The sequence below is a fragment of the Rhinolophus sinicus genome, chromosome 6, assembly GCF_057876585.1.
Source record: "Rhinolophus sinicus isolate RSI-liver-muscle chromosome 6, RSI-T2T, whole genome shotgun sequence".
NCBI lineage: Eukaryota > Metazoa > Chordata > Mammalia > Chiroptera > Rhinolophidae > Rhinolophus > Rhinolophus sinicus.
The window spans coordinates 25135584-25153542 of record NC_142506.1 but is presented as its reverse complement, the minus strand read 5'-3'; the positions used below and the strand labels follow the sequence as shown (position 1 = coordinate 25153542).

Below are 17959 nucleotides of genomic sequence, written 5' to 3'. Positions count from 1 at the left end.
TTCATTGGCACAGTCCGTTCCTAGGACACTGAAGCCCAGAAGTCCATATTAATAAATTCTGTTTATTGCTTCTAGGCTTTTTGACTAAGTTCAAGTGTAGTACATTTCTGGTTATTTGTGTGTTTTGTTTTATTATTTTTTATTAATCTGTCTTTGGCCAGTCTAATTTACAAAGCCGCAAGCTGGAGAATCTAAGATGGGTAGAGGAAATTATATTTTTCCTCCCCTACAGTGCCACAAAATTCGAAATGTATAAATAACATATGGCATGAGTTCATAGGTAGGAGAAATCACATTTACTTGTGGGAATCAGGACAATATGAAGAAAATGACCTTGGAAGTCTACCTTGAGAGCAGGACAAAACTTGAACATGAGGAAAGGTGGCAGAGACCTCCAGGTGAACGTAATAACAGATGTAAAGGCACAGCAAGGAGAAAGCATGGGACGGGATTGTGGACGAGAACTGGAAAGTGCTAGAGACAGATCGTGGACATTCTTAACTGACAAACTAAAGAGATTCGACTACGGTTGGGGAAAGGATTTTAAGGAGGGCTGTGGTATGTTTATAGAAATGATGGGTTCAGGAGCATGTTTGGAAACTGAAAATAGTCCAGGAAAGAAGTTAATGAGAGCTTGATTTAGAATAGAAGCAGTGGGAAAGAGGAGAAACATGGACTGGATTTAAAGACGCAGTGATGGATGGTGCTAGATGTGAGGAGAGAGCAGAACTCTGAGCTCTGCTCAAAGCTCTGAGCTCCTGATGGAAAGACCAGCAGGCAGCATAGTGCAGCTCACCCCAGAGATGCAGATTCCTGTTCTGCCCCAGGCAATACTCATTGTTAACATCTTTTCCTAAAAACGTCTTGAATTTTCTTTCATAGTTAGAATATAACTTTTACAAAACCACTTTACCTGCTCAGAGGACTTCTATGAACTTGCCATTTAAAAGATGCAATGATTTTTTGCCCAACAAGAATTTCCTTTGAGGCATCTATCCTCAAGAATCATATTTTTTCCTTTCTTTTATCAATTAGGAAAATAGCTTTGAACATGTACTAGATATTAAAAGAGGCTAACATTTTATAAGTATATTTCATATAATTGTTTTCATTTTATCCTGATCATACACCACGAGAAATGCTTTGCTGCTTGTGTAGGTAAGAAGCAGTGCACTTTGTTTAGCTGTCATCAAAATTAACTGTGAAATCTGAAAATAGCAATAAAAAGCCACCTATGAGCTCCGCAGCAAACCCAGTAATGTGAATCCCCGTGGGCACACATGGGCACCTATAGTTTTAAAGAATGTGAGATAAGAACCACCACTGTTCTGTGTCAGAGCCCGAGTCAGGGTGTGTAGTCAGATCTGGGAATAAGCACCTTTTTAGGCCATTATCAGCTGCATGATTGGGGGGAAGTTACTTAGCTTCTCTGAACTTTAGTTTCCTCATCTATGTATAGATGGCTATAGTGATCAATTTTCGTAAATGAAAAAAGCAATACTAGTATCAGTAACAACTCATGCTGCATATCTGATTTAGTAAGTGCCAGACGTTCACTAAGAGTTTTACATGCAATATCTCAGATGGTTCTCAAAATAGCCCAGGGGTAGTTACTAGCAGTACTTCCATTTTATAGATAGAAAATTGAAGGCCTTTGAATATTAATTTGCCTAAATTACAAAACTAGTAAAGTGCCCAAACTGAGATTTAATGTATATTGGCTAATATTAAATTGGTGCTTTTAACCATTATTCTATACCATGTTTGTAAAGTACTTAATACGGCGGCCAGAATACAGTAAGTGCCAATATATAATATTATTGGTATTATTATTTTCTTTAGTCTCAAATCAAATTACAACTTCAATGGTATTTATACCATGGGCAGAAAGAATAAGGCTGCAGGGAGAGCTTTTGTATTCTCTTCTGGTCTTTTTAGGACTGTTTTAAAAGAAATCAATTTAGGGAACCCCAGTTATATAATATAAGCTTTGTAATCTGAGAAGAAATCATATATAGTAACTCAAAGTCTTCATTTTTAACTTTCTATTGTAAAAATAATAATATAGAGAGTTTAACAGGAAAAAAAAAAGGTGTAGCTACCAAACCAGCCAGAACTAGATTTTGGTGGCAAAGAACAGATCTAGGACACTATCTTGCCACTTACAGTGAACTTTAACTAATTATAATAGATCATAATGTTATTAGCATTGCGGCAGGGAAAAATCTCCACCCCATGTCACCATGACAGTTCTAACAAGGGCCAAATAAAGACAAGGAAATCCCACCTCCCAATGGGAAGGAGTGGTCAGTGAGGACCCGCCTAGGAATGCCTAGAATGTCACCCCTAAATCTTGAATATTTTATGCCTTCATTCTAATAAAATCCTAAGCCTCTTTGTTCTTCAGGGCAGCTGCTCTTCTCCTGGCCTACCCGCTCCTACTATTTTGGGAGTATACCATTTCCTTTTTTCTCAATAAATCCACTGCTTCTTGGCTTTGCTTGCTGGGTGTATTCAGTGCATCCTTGAATTCTTTCCTAAGGCGTAAACCAAGGACCCAATTTTTGGCAACAGTATTAATGTTTAACAGACCTAAAGTTTAAAAATGTCAAGTGGGGAAGAATAAGATGAAAGCAACAGATTTTAGAGCATTAATGTAGCATTAAGATGCAAAATTGACTTTAGAATGGATCGGAAAGTTAAAAGAGAAAAGTGACAAGTATCCCTGAAAAGACAGTGGATGGAGTGGGGGAAGGACCATCATCATGGTAGCATTTCTGCCATCTGCCCCAATGAATTGGGAAAGCAATGGTTGCAATAGACCCAGCTGCAGACATAGGAGTCAATACTACAGACAGTGAATGATGGCACCACCACACAATGGTCTGTAGGCCAACCATCTTATCGTGTAGACTGAGGGGATAATGTGAATTGTATGTAAGATCTGGCCACCAATATCCTGGGAGGAGGCCAGGGTAGAAGTCTTGGGAAGAAGCCTTGGGTAGAGATTCTTACTTAAAATGGTGATACCAGATTCTGTGGGATTGCTATTGAAGTGCTCCCTGCCACAGTGGTCTATGAAGCAGGCAGTGGCTTAAGGGAAATCGTGGACTGGAGCTGCCAGCATGCTGGAGAGAAGCTTTAGCTTGTGAAAGGGAGAGAGGTTTGTTTTGTCTACTAGGGAGACGTAGAAGTCATTGGTCAGAAGTACCTCTGAGGGCTTCTAAGCAGCACAGGGTTCTACGTGGGGTTGGCCTCCATGAGTGGAGTAGATTTCACAGCATATCCCTGTTGTCTCAGCAGAGTCACTGATCTAAAGAGTCCCAGTAAACAGGTACTTAATGTTATCATGGTTCAATATTAGTGCCCTATTTCCTGATCCCTAATCTATTCAATTATCTGCATGAAACTACATTCTGAATTAAGCTGAACCTCAAAGTTGTACCCATGTCCCATGCATCACTGGTTGATGTCTCCTGAAGTGTCGAGCTCATGGCTTCCCCAGGAAGCATCACACTTCTGAATCAAGCTCAAGGCAGTTATACTTTTCAGACCTACCTCTGCCTAAGGTAAACTTTCTTAAAGAAAAATTGTACCACATGGAGATTGAACTTTATGGAACATGGGTAGTCATTCCTAAAAGTATATAGTTGAATCCACATATAAAAAGTTTATAATAATCCTACATACACCATGCTATTTTAGCATGGTTTTTTAAATGATGAACATTAAATTAACTAAGAGATTGTAGATCTGTCTATACCTGAACAAGTTTGTTTTGCACATCAAAACAATTGTTGAGCTTTTGTTTCACTGAACTGACCAGTAGTTTGATTGATTCAACTGAATGGACCAGTTATTTTTGTGCTGTCTTGGCTTTAGAAACCAGGTACATAGGCCGTGGACACAGTTAGTGTACATTAAGCCACGTGAGCACAAAGAAGCAGAGAATGTGGTTGCTACCTCATGAAGTTCACATGTGTTTTAGTCAATAATGACCATATTTAGAACATAAACAGGAACATGAAGTCCCTTGTTGTAAATCTTTCACATTCTGAATCTCATTCTGAATCTCAATAGGAAAATGCAGCTGCTTCTTACATGATCTGTATGAACAATCTAACATGGTTCACTTTATAAAGGGGCATCTTATCATTTTGTGTCTCTTCTCCCACCTCCTTGCATTCTAATAAGAAGCATGTCTTTGCTTTCTTCCAATGCTACTTCAAATAATCAATGTAAACCATAAAAAAAAATACTGGAGCGTTTCACCTCAGAAGAAAAGTTTTGGCAAGTTTTGAGTGAAAACAGAATTATAATAGAAACCACTATGCATACCTCTACTGCTGAGAGCAGCCCGGGTGTTTTTATAGTCACCCAGGGCTAAGGCAGCAGGAGGGCCCCGTCCTAGATTCTTTGTGGCTCCAGACTACTTTATTTCCTTTCTTATCACCATAGGAGAATGTTTCCTTTTTCTGTGTCTCGGGGCCTGTGAGACAACATTAGCCCTTCTGGCTCTATATCTTGCTATTTATCATTTTTTGCTATCTTCTGTTTCAATTCTCATATTTTAGTCTTTCTGATTCTGTGTGAACAAGGCTTAATTCACTATTAAAAGCTGAGGGGGTAATAGTTTATTACCATTTTTGAACACCTGTTATATGTCAGGCTCTATAGGTGCTTTACATCCTTTATATCTAATAAAACTCTATAAGCAAGGTGTTAATATCCACATTTTATAGCTCTGGAAACTGAGGCTCAGAGATGAAGGAAAATGCTGAAGGTTATACAGCCAGTAAGTCTATGAGTCTATTCACCCTTCTCGCTTAGCATGGGTTTCCATCCCAGGCATAGGACACTAATTTTCCAGTGATAACTATGGGACTTTTATCTTTATCTAAGGATCAGGTTTCTTCTTTGATTTCCCTACCTTTATTTTGCCAGTGTGTCTGGAAACTATCTATAGCATTAACTAGGAACCCACTAGACTGCATTCCTGCCTAATTTCTAAATGTTCTGCTCTTTGCATCCTGCCACACTTCCTATCAGCATGATTGATCCATTATCACCCATCCACCAAGTGCTGGAGGCTACAACAAAGTTTGAACTTTAGTAGCTGAGATTCTTAGAAATGCTTTCAAACTTATAATTGAAAAAATTTTGATTTACCTTTGGTCCACCTCAGCTGCTCTTTTCTAAACTGTCCTTCCTGAGGCAGTATCAGTTAGAATACAGTGGGAAGAAACAAAAAAGTAGCTATTTGAAACAGAAAAATGATTCAAAACAAAGAAGAAATAGTCTCTAGGCAGGTCCTCTAGGAATGTCCCTCAGATCAACAATGAGGGACTTGCCAGTCAGGAGAACTGCTCCTTCAGCTGTGAGCAAGGGATAAGAATCAGACGGCCACCAAGTGCCTTGGCAAATGCTGCTGGCCATCCCCATGGCAGCAGCTGGGCTGTAAAGCAGCTTTTCAGAAAGACCCAACATGGGATTGCTCACAGAAAACAGAGTGAAGTAGATCATTGGCCTCCAACCCACTTCCATCTTCTGGACATAGTATGAGTGGATGTCACTGGCAAGCCCTGCCTGATATGTAGAATCCTAGCTGCAAAGGTGTTTGAAATAAAACTTTTACTTTTCCAATCTTTGCCACACAGAAACATTATACAGTTGCAGTACATGGAATAGAGGACCAGTAAGCCAGGTCTTATTCAACAAAGGGGTATTTGGTAAACACTGATTTTATTTGTTTCTTTTGTATTAAAGAGAGAATTTTTGGCAAATAGTTATAATAATGCAAACAACTGTATCACGCGAGTCTCTCAATTATTTGGATGATTGGTGTCCTGCCCTACTGGATATGTATAAATATTTATGCTTCTTTGATGATAGTATTTGATAGAGGTTTTTTCTTTCTTAAATGTATAAATGACCTCTTATGGGAGAGTATCTGTCTTAAATATTCTGTGACTCCATGTAGAGAGGGGCTCAATGTGTTAAAATAAGGTCTACAAGCCTTATGGTATAGAGAGACTGGAAGAAAAAGAAAGGATATCATGTTGTCAAATGCTAGACCTGTATTATATTTCAGATTAAATTAAAATGCTATGAGTATTACAGGGAACCTAAAACTAATTCAAAGTGAGCTAATCAAATGTAGAGAAGTCAATTAATAGTGGGATCACCAATCAACAACAAAAACAAAAGGCTAAGGTTTATTATTTATCTAAAAAAGAGAAAATCTTTTCTAGAGAATTCAAAAAATAGTAATATTCATGACCTAATTCAAACTGACAACAGCATGAAAATTAATATAAAATTTTCATGACTTTAAATGAAGTTGGACACTGTGTCCCTTAATTTATTGATGGAAACAAGTTATTATTGGAATAATAAAAGCTATTTACCCCCAAATGAGATTTTTTTCCTATTAATTATTATTAATTGGGCTGTAAACTAGTCATCTCAAAAAACTTTATCAAAAAATATACTTATACATATAACACAGTGCAGAAAACAGATCACTAATCTCCAAAGAAAGGGGTACATTTTAACAAGTGATACCTAAATATAATACCAACTTTTAAAATCTGGAAAACTTAAAATTCTATTTTGCTTCCTTTAAATCAATCCTTGTTTTCCTTGCCTACTCTTTCTGCTGGGCAATAGGGGGAGAAGGGAAGGTTGCTAAAGCTAACTATTCTGCCACATTTTTCAAATGTACTTTTAAATAGGTTTTCATCAATAAATACAAAATTTTAATCTTATTTCCTATTAGGTTAGCTGGTTCAAGAACTTGAGTCCTGAAAATTCTGGTTCAAGATGGCAACATAGGAGGATACTGAACTAGTGTCCTCCCATGAAGACATCAAATCTATAACTACATACAGAACAATTTCCTCTGTAAAGAAAACAGAATCTAGCTGAGCAACTCCTACAAATCAGGTGAATGTGGAAGAACCTACATAAAAGCGGGTAGGAGAGGCTGAGACAAAATCTTGCCTATTAGCCTCATCCCAGAACAGTGATCCACAACTGGGAGGGGACTTAAACCCCGAGGAATGAAGGGTTTGAATCCCACATCAGACACCCCAGCTTTTAAGTTCTGCCCCTGAGAGATGAGCCCACAAATCATCTAGCTTTGAAAGCCGATGAGGCTTGTGTCCAGGAGACCCACAGGCTATAGTGAACTGAGAAATAATTCTTAAAGTGCTCATGTACACAAACTCACCTGCCCCAGAGCCCGTCAATTGAAAAAAGCCCAGGCTTTCTGTGAAAGAGGCTTACTTACTTATCTTAAAGCATCAGACAAAGGGACAGTCATCTAATTTAATATACCTCCAGGGGCCTACTAAAATACTCTCCAAAGACAGAGAGAGGCTAGTGACATCATTTTTATGCTCTTCCTCTCTCTTGCTTCACGTTGCTTGTATCTCCTAGAAAGGAACTTACACACTCATCTGCTGCCTTGAATTTAGTGTCTGCCTCCCAGGAGACACCTCTACATCACCTGGTTCTGGTGGCCAGAGAGGTTTAAGCAGAGGGGTCCCACAGAGCAACAGAGAAAGAATTCTTAACTGGCCACCACCCCCATGGTATAGCAGAGAAGCAACAGACTGAGGTGCTCAGTATTTCTCTGAAAGCTTATCTTCATAACTGTGGCCTCATGGGTAGTCTTCTGTAGAGGAAAGACTGTTCCATGACTTGACTGCTCCTGGACATGCAAGCTAGATCCAGGCAAGAAGAGAGACCGCATATCATCAATCCCCTGAGAGACTATCTGATTGACACCTCCCCTATGCCACATGGCATGCTGTTATCCTGCCCTGGGCAAGCAGGTAAGGCATTTTCCTTATCTTAGGACAAGGCCAGTACCCCTATCTATCCTGTCCTATACATATAATCCTTGTTACCACCCAAGATGTCTCATAAGTAAATTTCCCTTAATAAACTCTGTTAGTTGTCAGATTGGAGTGGCCTGCCTCTTTCTTTGTGCTTTTCCAGTACTCCACTTACGAAGGTAGATTTTAGTCTCAGGGCTTTCCTCTGGGTCTGCTTCTAATTAAACACACATCTACAGGCCAACTATACTCTTCTCTAGACACTGGGGAGGACAGCAGGGACCATCTTCACACTCTCCCTCTATCCCACTCCAAGTCATTGCTATCTCTGATAAAGGAGCTTGTGATTAATTCTGGCACACTGGACTTTGTGTCTGCTGCCCAGGGGACACAACCCTTGAAAATCTGGCTTGGCTTGTCAGCAAGGCATGGATTTATAGAATCAATGCAAGAGCAGCAAAGTAAGAAACAGTTTTTAACTAACTATTACCCAGGGTTCAGTGTAGAAGGAGCAGACAGAAATTCCCATCTCCCAGTCTTCCCCTGAAAGAAGTATATTCACATACATTAAAAGACACTGCCTTCCAGTAAGTCTGAATCTAGGAGCTGACTTAAAACCTGCCCTTTGGGACACTGACAGGCTGTGTTATACCCTCAACTATTGGGAATCACTACAAATAAAATAGCGTGCTTGGACAATAACAAAGGTTTGAGATACTACCAAGAGCTAGGACAGGGTTGAACCAACAAGTTTATCTTTGCTGGGGACCACTCTATGAAGACTGGGAGAGGTAGGTGTTTTATATAATGTATAGAAAACAATACAGAGTCATGGAAAATTAGGAAACAAAGGAATATATTCCAAATGAGAAAGCAAGACAAAATCTCAGTAAAAGACCTTAATGAAATGGAGATAAGTAATTCACATGATAAAGAGTTGAAAATGATGGTCATAATCATGCTCACTGAGCACAGGAGAGGATTGGAAGAACAGAGTAAAATGTTAATAAAGAGATAGAAAATATAAAAGAGTACTAAGTAGAAGTCATAGAGCTGAAGAATGCAATAATTGAACTGAAAAATACAATAGAGGGGGTCAATAGTACACTAGATAAAGAAGAAGAAAGGGTCTGTGAACTCAAAGACAGGGCAGTGGAACTCAACCCTCAGAGAAACAAAAAGAGAAAATAATTTTAAATAGTAAAGATTGCTTAAGAAATATATAGAGGGATGTCAAGCGGGCCATTTGCATTATAGGGTTCCCAGAAGAAAAGAGAAAGGGCAAGAAAAATTATTTGAAGATGTAATGGCTGAAAACTTCTCTAACCTAAGGAAGGAAATAGACATTGAGGTCCAGGAAGCCCAGAGGGTCCCAAATAAGATGAACCCAAACAGACCCACACCAAGAGACATTATAATTAAAGTATCAAAAATTAAGGAGAGAATTGTAAAAGCAGAGAAAAATAACTTGTTATGTACAAGGGAACCCCAATTAGACAATTAGCATATTTTCCAGCAGCAATTTTGTAGGCCAGAAGGGAGTGGCATGATATATTCAAAATGCTAAAAGGGGGTAAAAATGCCAACTAAGAATATTCTAGCAAATCTGACTTCTGGAATTGAAGAAGAGAGAAAAAGTATTTCAGATAAGAAAAAGCTAAAGGACTTAATCACCACTAGACAGTGCCTGCAAGAAATGTTAAAGGGAATTCTTAAACTGAAATTTAAAAGAACTAATTAGTAACAGGAAAACATAAAAATACAGATTTCACAGGTAAAGGTAAATATATAGTAAAATTCAGAATAATCTACTGTTGAAAAGATTATAGGTTAATCACTTTGAAGCTAGTGTGAAGGTTAAAAGACAAATTAATAAAAGTAAGTATGACTATAATAATTTGTTAATGGACAGGCAAGCTAAAAAGATATAAATTATGAAATCAAAAACATAAATGTAAATATTGGGGACGAGTAAATATGTAGAGCTTTAGAATACATTCAAACTTACATTGTTATCAACTCAAAATACATTCTTTTAGATATAAGTTGTTTTATGTAAGCTTCATGGTAACCGCAATGCAAAAACCTATAGCAGACACATAAAAGATACAGAGAAAGGAATTTATAGAAAATCATCAAATCATAATGGACAAGAGCAAGAAAAGAAAGCAGCAAGAAAATTATAAAACAGAGAGAAATCAATTAACAAAATGGCAATTACTACATACTAATCAACATTTACATTAAATGTAAATTGACTAAATTCTCCAATCATAATACATAGAGTAACTGAATGGATTATAAAACAAAGACCCATCTATATGCTGCCTACAAGAGACTTATTTCAGATGAAAGGATACACACAGACTGAAAGTGAAGGGATGGAAAAAGAATATCCATGCAAGTGGAAACAAACAAACAAAAAATTGCAGTAGCTATGCTTATATGAGACAAAATAAACTTTAAGACAAAAACTGTGGAAGAAAAAAAATAAGATCATTATATAATGATAGGTCAATCCAACAAATGACTATAACATTTGTACATATGCATGTATCTAGCATATGAGCACCAAAATACATAAAGCAAATACTAACAGACCTAAAGAGATAGATAGAACAATATTAAAGTAGTAGGAGACATTGATACACAACTTTCATCAAGAGACAGGTTATTGAGACAGAAAATCAGCCAGGAAACACTGGCCTTAAAGATGTCAGACCAGATTGACTTAACAGCTATAATGGGAACATTCTATCTAAAAGCAATAGAATACACATTCTTCTCAAGTGCCCATGGAACATTCTCAGGATAGACAATATGTTAGGCCACAAGTCTTACTAAATTTAAGAAGATTGAAATCATATCAAGCATCTTTTCTGACAACAATAATATAAAACAAAAAATAAAGTACAAGAAAAAAACTGGAAAATTCACAAATATGTGAAGATAAAACAACACGCTACTGAACAACCAATCTGTCAAAGAAGAACTCAAGAGAAAAAGAAAAAAAAAATACTTTGAGCCAAATGGAAATGAAAAGACAACATACCAAAATTTATAGAATGCAGCAAAGATCTCCCTTAAGAGGAAAGTTCATATTGATAAATGTCTACATCAAGAAATGAGAGAGATCAAACAAACAACCTAACTTTCCACCTCACTAGAAAAAGAACAACAAAATCCTATTTAGCAGAAGAAAGGAAATAGCAAAGACCAGAGTGGAAATAAATGAAATTGAAACCAAAAATCAATAGAAAATATCAATGAGACTAAGAGCTATTTTTTAAAAGATAAACAATATTTACAAAATTTTAGCTAGAGAGAAGACTCAAATAAATAAAATCAGACACAAAAGAGGAGACTTTGTAACTGACATCACAGAAATACAAGGGATCATAAGAGACTACTACAAATAATTATATGCTAATTAATGAGAATACCTAGAAGAAATAGATACATTCCTCAAAGAAGACCGAATCATGAAGAAAGGTAACTGAACTGTTCAGATTTTCTTAGTAAGGAGATTGAATCAAGTATCAAATACCACCCAACAAACAAAAGTTCAAGACCAGATGGCTTCATGAGTCAACTGTACCAAACATTTAAAGAAGAATTAAAATCAATCATTCTCAAATTTTTCAAAAAAAATAGAAGAGGAGGAAACACTTCCAAACTCACTTTATAAGGTCAGCATTACCCTGATGCCAAACCAAAGGGGGATGCCAGAAGAAAAGAAAAATACAGGCCAATATTCCTAGTGAGTATATATGCAAAAATCCTCAACAAAATATTAACAAACTGTGCTCGCTTTGGCAGCACATATACTAAAATATTAGCAAACCAAATTTGAGAAAACATTAAGTGGATCATACACAACGATCAAATGAGTATTATTCCAGAGATGCAAGTAGTGTTCAACATCTGCAAATAAACCAATGTGATTTACCACATTAACAAAATGAAGGATAAAAATCATCTGATCATCTCAACAGATGCAGAAAAAGCATCAACAAAATTCGATATCCACTTATGACAAATCTCAACAAAGTGGACATGAAGGGAAAATACCTCAACATAATAAAGTCCATATATGACAAACCCACAGCTAATACTATACTCCATTGTGAAAAGCTGAAAGCTCTTCTCTAATATTAGCAAGAAGACAAGTATTCCCACATTTACCACTTTTAAATTAACATAATATTGGAAGTTCCAGCTAGAGCAGTTAGATAAGAAAAAAGAAAACAGCATCCAAATTGGAAAGAAACAAGTAAAACTGTCACTACTTGCAGATGACATGAAAAATCCTAGATTCCACCAAAACACTGTTAGAAGTAATAAATTCAGTAAATTTGCAGGATATGAAAATCAATAACAAATATCTCTTGCATTCTACACACTAATAATGAACTATCAGAAAGCGAAATTAAGAAAACCATCTCATTTATAATTGTATCAAAAAGAATAAAATAGATAGGAATAAATTTAATCAAGTAGGTGAAAGACCTATACACTGAAAATAATGAGACATTGACAAAAGAAATTAAGGAAGACACAAATTAAAGAGTGTCTTCTCTGTACTCACAGACTGGAATAATTGATATTGTTAAATGTCCACTTACCAAAGCAATTTAGATTCAGTCTAAACCTTATCAAAAATTCCTTGGCATTATTCACAGAAATAAAACAAACAATTCTAAAATTTGTGTGGAACCAAAAAAACTCCAAATAGCCAAAGCAATTTATTTTTTGAGAAAGAAAAAACTGGGAGGTATCATACTTCCTGATTTCAAACTATATTACAAAATTATACTCGTAGTCATGAAAAAAAATATGGTATTAGCATAAAAGAAGACACAGATCAATGGAACACAAATGGAAAGTTCAGAAATAAACCTACACATATATGGTCAATTAATTTATAACAAAGGAGGCAAGAATATGCAATGAGGAAAGGTCAGTCTCTTCAATAAATGGTGTTGGGAAAACTGGATAGCCAAATGCAAACGAATTAAAGTGGACCACTATGTTACAACATACACAAAAATTTAACTTTAAACGGATTAAAGACTTTCATGTAAGACCTCAAACCATTAAACTCCTTGAAGAAAATAAAGGCTGCAAGCTCCTTTACATATGTTTTGCCTATGAGTTTTTTAATTTCATACCGAAAGCAAAGACAACAAAAGCAAAAATAAACAAGTGAGACTAAACTGGACTAAAATCTCCTGCACAGGAAAGGAAACAATCAACAAAATAAAAAGGTAACCTACTGAATGAAAGACAATATTTACAGACCATTAATTTGATAAGGGGTTAATATCCAAAAAATATATATAAATGCATACAAAACAACAACAACAACGACAAAACCTGATTGAAAAATGGGCAGAGGAGAGGTAAAGACATTTTTCCAAAGACAAACAAATGGCCAACAGGTAGATGAAAAGGTGTCAACATCGCTAATCATGAAATGCAAATCAAAACCACAATGAGATATCACCTCACACTTGTTAGGATGGTTATTATCAAAGAGACAAGAAATAACAAATGTTTATGAGGACACAGAGAAAAATGAATCCTTGTGCACTTCAGTGAGAATGGAAATTGGTACAGCCACTATAAAAATTATTGAGGTTCTACAAAAAATTAAAAATAGAACTATCTTATGATTCAGCATTCCACTTCTAGCTATTTATCCAAAGGAAACAAAAACACTAACTGGAAAACTTGTCTGCATACCCATGTCTATTGCAGCATTATTTATAATAGCTAACACATGGAAGCAACCTAAGTATCTATCAATGGATAAATTGAAAAAAAATGTACTATATATAATCAGTGAATTATTATTCAGCCACATAAAGAAGGAAAATGCCATTTGCACTAACATTGATGGACTTTGTGTACATTATGCTAAGTGAAATAAGCCAGACAGAGAAAGACAAATACTGTACATATGATGTTACTTATAGCTAACCACCAAACTTATAGAAACAGAAAACAGATTTGTGGTTGCCAGAGGAAGGGGTCAGGGATGGGCAAAATGGGTGAGGGGGTTCAAAAGGTATAAACTTACATTTATAAAATAAATAGGTCATGAGGATGTACCACAGTGTATGGTGGCTATAGTTAACAATACTGTATTGTACATTTGAAAGTTGCTAAGAGAGTAGATCTTAAAAGTTCTCATCAGAAAAAAAATTGTAACTATGTGTGGTGAAGGATGTTAACTAGAGTTTTTGTGGTCATCATATAATATATACAAATATCAAATCATTAGCTATATACCTGAAACTAATATAATGTTATATACCAATTATATCTAAAAAAACAGTTTTGAGTTCTAGAAATTTGATTTTTTTAAAAATATATGATTTATATAAATATAATTGCAAAGCCTGTTAGAGCTGATTTCATTGAATTTCACCACAAACTCATACACATCATTTCAGCAGATGAATTAAGTGGTTATAGATCTCCGTTTGAGTGACACCATGTCTGAAATCAAAATAGAATCTGAATTCTGCGTTTAAAACATAAATGCAAAGTTATTACTCTCAGAAGTAGCTGGCAGAATTACTTATTATCATTAGCAGTATAGAGGGAGCTTAGTTTTTTATTTAACAGGTTTGAGGTCATGCTCCTTAGATGCAGAGCCTGAGAGAAGAACTTAGATGCAGATTTTTTGAGGGAATGTTCTTCAGATAAAATCTGTAAGAGAGGCAGTAAATCAGGATAAGGAAGGTGAACAAGAGTAGGAAGGGTGGTAATAACCTGTGGGGTGAGGCAACTGCTGTCAGCTGGGGTCACTTCCCAGGAGAAGGGGAACAGCTATATGTTATTAATAGCCACTGAGCATTCCCACTGAGTATTGTAAAAATTGAAATATAACATGAGAAAAAGTATTAATCAGATCAGTTCAAGGTCAGGACTTAATTGAATGCTCTAAAAATCACAGGAGTTGGGGGATGGGTGCTCTGGCTGGTAAAAGGTATGGGGGCTGGACACCACACATCTATTGCAATGGGGAAGATAAAGGAGCATAATGCACAAGAATCCCAGTAGTTGCTTCCCTCTGGTCCAATCTGAGGACAACAAAGCTGACAGCAATGTCTGTGAAAGGGGTGAGTCTGCATGATCATGTTTTCACCATGAGATCAACAAACAATAGATGAACGGAGGACCAGGGCAGGGCTAGGCCTCAAACAAAGGGCAGTCAGAGCCCTACGGTGGCTCCTGAGACCAGATTTAAAAGATGACCTGGAGCATTCAGCTTTCTTAGTTTGAACATTTGATATAGGCAGTATGGGGAGCAGAATTTGAAAAGTCAGAGAGGTCATGATGGTACAACGCATAAGCTAAAGTTGTGAGGGAAGCAGAAGCTATGAGTAAGTGACAACCATGAGGCAGAAAAACGGCACACAGAGTGTAGAGTGAGGAAACCATTTGCTGGAGAAATGCAGGATGGGAGACACAGTAGAAACATAAAGCGCAGCTGAATTGTGTTGGTTGGGCTCCAGAGCAGAAAACTGAAGATCCTGCTGTTACTTTTATTCTATCAGGTTGGGCTCGATTTTACAGAACACGATCAAGAGACACTAGACTTAATAAAGTGCCCTCTGGAGACGGTGGATACTGTTATTTGCATGACCTTTCTCTGTCAAACACTGAGATGCATCCGGTATGCCTGAAAGTGGAATTATTCTGCCTAAGAGAGCTAGAGAAATCTGGAGGCCCGGGTGCCACCAGAAGGAGAATGGTAAAGGTGACTTTAGAATATAGATTACTAAACAGAATTTTTAATTTGTTAATGGCGGAGTGTGTGATGTAAACCGATTTATACAGTGATTTTTTTTTCCCCCCAAAAGAAGTATGATTCAGCGCCAGGGATGTGGAAACAGTTGACATCTAGGCTACTCAATATTATTTGGTAAATATCCTGAAAAAGGGATAGAGGTGTGCGAAGAATTCCAACTGAACTCACAGGAAGAACACTCGCCAACCATGAAGATTTCTAGAAGAGCAGAAGTCAAGAGCCTCAAAGGATCGACTGCCGTTGGCCTGGGGAAGACGAGAGTAGTTGGTCATTGTTCCAGACAGTAGTAAGAGATGTTGGACCTCATTATTTCTACAGCTCTAGATAACTTTGAGTCAGTGGCTCTGTATAGTGTTCTTTTTGAATATAAAATCTTGGGCATTCTGATCTCCAGGTGGAGAAAGAAGCTTGGGTGGCCTGGGCCAGAATGTAGTAAGGAGAGTAATTTCTACTATACTATAAGGTTTCTGAAACAGTGATAAGGTAAAGAGGCTGGAATCTGGTTAGGTTATCACAATTCATCCTCTCTCTCCAATGAGAATATTCTGTAAGAGGTATTAAATATTAAATATACAAATTTTTAAGTCAAACAGAATGGGAAACTCCCCAGGAATTGTTAGACCTTCCTTAGCATTTGAATTATGAACTGTTTGATCCAAGAAAACAGTGTGTGTGTGTGTGTGTATGTGTGTGTGTGTGTGTGTGTGTGTGTGTGTGTGTGTGTGTAAACATACCCATAGATCCACTTTTATGAAGTTTAGGGAAACTTAGACATACTTTGTGGTTTCTGCATTTGCCATTTGTACTTAAGGTTTGGTCAATTGATTTCCTGAACATGCCATTAAAACAGATCTCACAATATAATAAAGCTACAAAATATACAATAAAATGAAATAATAAAACAACAACAAAAAGATGGGGTGTGTAGATTGAGAACAAGTTCATAGCATAATGAGCCCTCACTGTGTGTGGTGATGGTGTTTGTGTGCAAGTGTGAGTATATTTGTGATTGTCTGATTCTATGCTAAGAGAACATTTAACATCAATTCTGCAGAAACATTTCAATAATCAGTGATCTACACAGCTGTGAAATTCCTGCGTTCCTTTTGGAAACACTGTATAAAGCTACTACAGATCTTCCCACCCCTTACTTTCTGGAGAATATCTAAGAGATAATTTTACAACTTTTGGTGCTTACAATGCTAATTTTATACACTTAGAGCCTCTAATTTTAAATGGAATATTTTCTCTGTTCCCATTGAGTGTTGTAAAAAATGAAAGATAACCACTACAAGAAAAAGTATTAATCAGATCAGTTCAAGGTCAGAACTTAATTGAATGCTCTAAAAATCAAAACTGCGTGCCCCTAATGTGATAATATGTACTCATATACAGGGCTTTGTGGTTGAGCCATCAAATACTTTGCAAAATCTTGCAATAATATTGCCATAAAAATTGGAGAGTTGATTAGTGGGTTACTTGAAACTGTAATCTTAGCTTTTAGAGGATTTATTTAAATCTAATTTAAAAAGAGTTCTTTAATATTTGTTTTAACAGAAGTTTACTTAGAAATTTAAGATTAGAAAATAGTTTCAAATAGCGCTGCTGAAACTAAAAGGAGTTGGAAATGTGCCTTTTTTCCAAGGTGGTCGCATTTCCCTTAAGGCCAATTTGTCATTGATGAAACATCTGTCCAAAACCATTTGTGTGTTCTGAGAACCTACAATCAATCATACTCTCTGGATAGGCAACTATTGTGTTCTGTGTAAAGATGAATGATGACAGGTGGACAGAATATTTTTAGTTTTAAATGTAATGATGTCTACTTTTCTGAAATTGAAAAAAATATCAGGATTTTGTGCTTTTGCCTTATCTCTCAATTAAATTCTTATTGGAAACTCAGAAAAGGAATCAAAGGGTATTTAAAAGTCTTATGAGATTTTTTTATTTTCTGCTAATGGAAATTTCATATGAAACTGTTTGAATAGACTGCCAATGATGGAACTGGATGTTTACAAAAATAAATTGCTGATGCTTTTTCCATTTTGAAACACTTTTTCTTTCTTTTTGTGAGGCACCAAAACCATTGATTCCAGTCTATTATTTGAGGATTTACATGTTCAACTTTCTACCTCCCAGCTCTTCCCTTTCCTAGTCTAGCCACAGACACAGGTGAGGTATATTGTGCTAGTGTGTACATGAGTTGGAATTTTTCATCTTTTCGGATGCAGGATAAATTATAACTTTAAATTGGAATCTCTAGAAAGAGATATATACCATAGGTCAAGATTTTCGC

At 36.4% G+C, this 17959-nt stretch overlaps 1 long non-coding RNA gene across 1 annotated transcript in view; it reads left to right on the top strand.

The window, feature by feature from the left end:
* Positions 1-17644, top strand: part of LOC141567827 (uncharacterized) — a 178060-nt gene extending 160416 nt beyond the window's left edge. Inside the window, exons 3-4 of the long non-coding RNA XR_016021632.1 lie at positions 6779-7838; positions 15716-17644. This is a non-coding gene — a long non-coding RNA (uncharacterized LOC141567827). The remainder of the gene's footprint in view (positions 1-6778; positions 7839-15715) is intronic.
* The last annotated feature ends 315 nt before the right edge of the window (positions 17645-17959 follow it).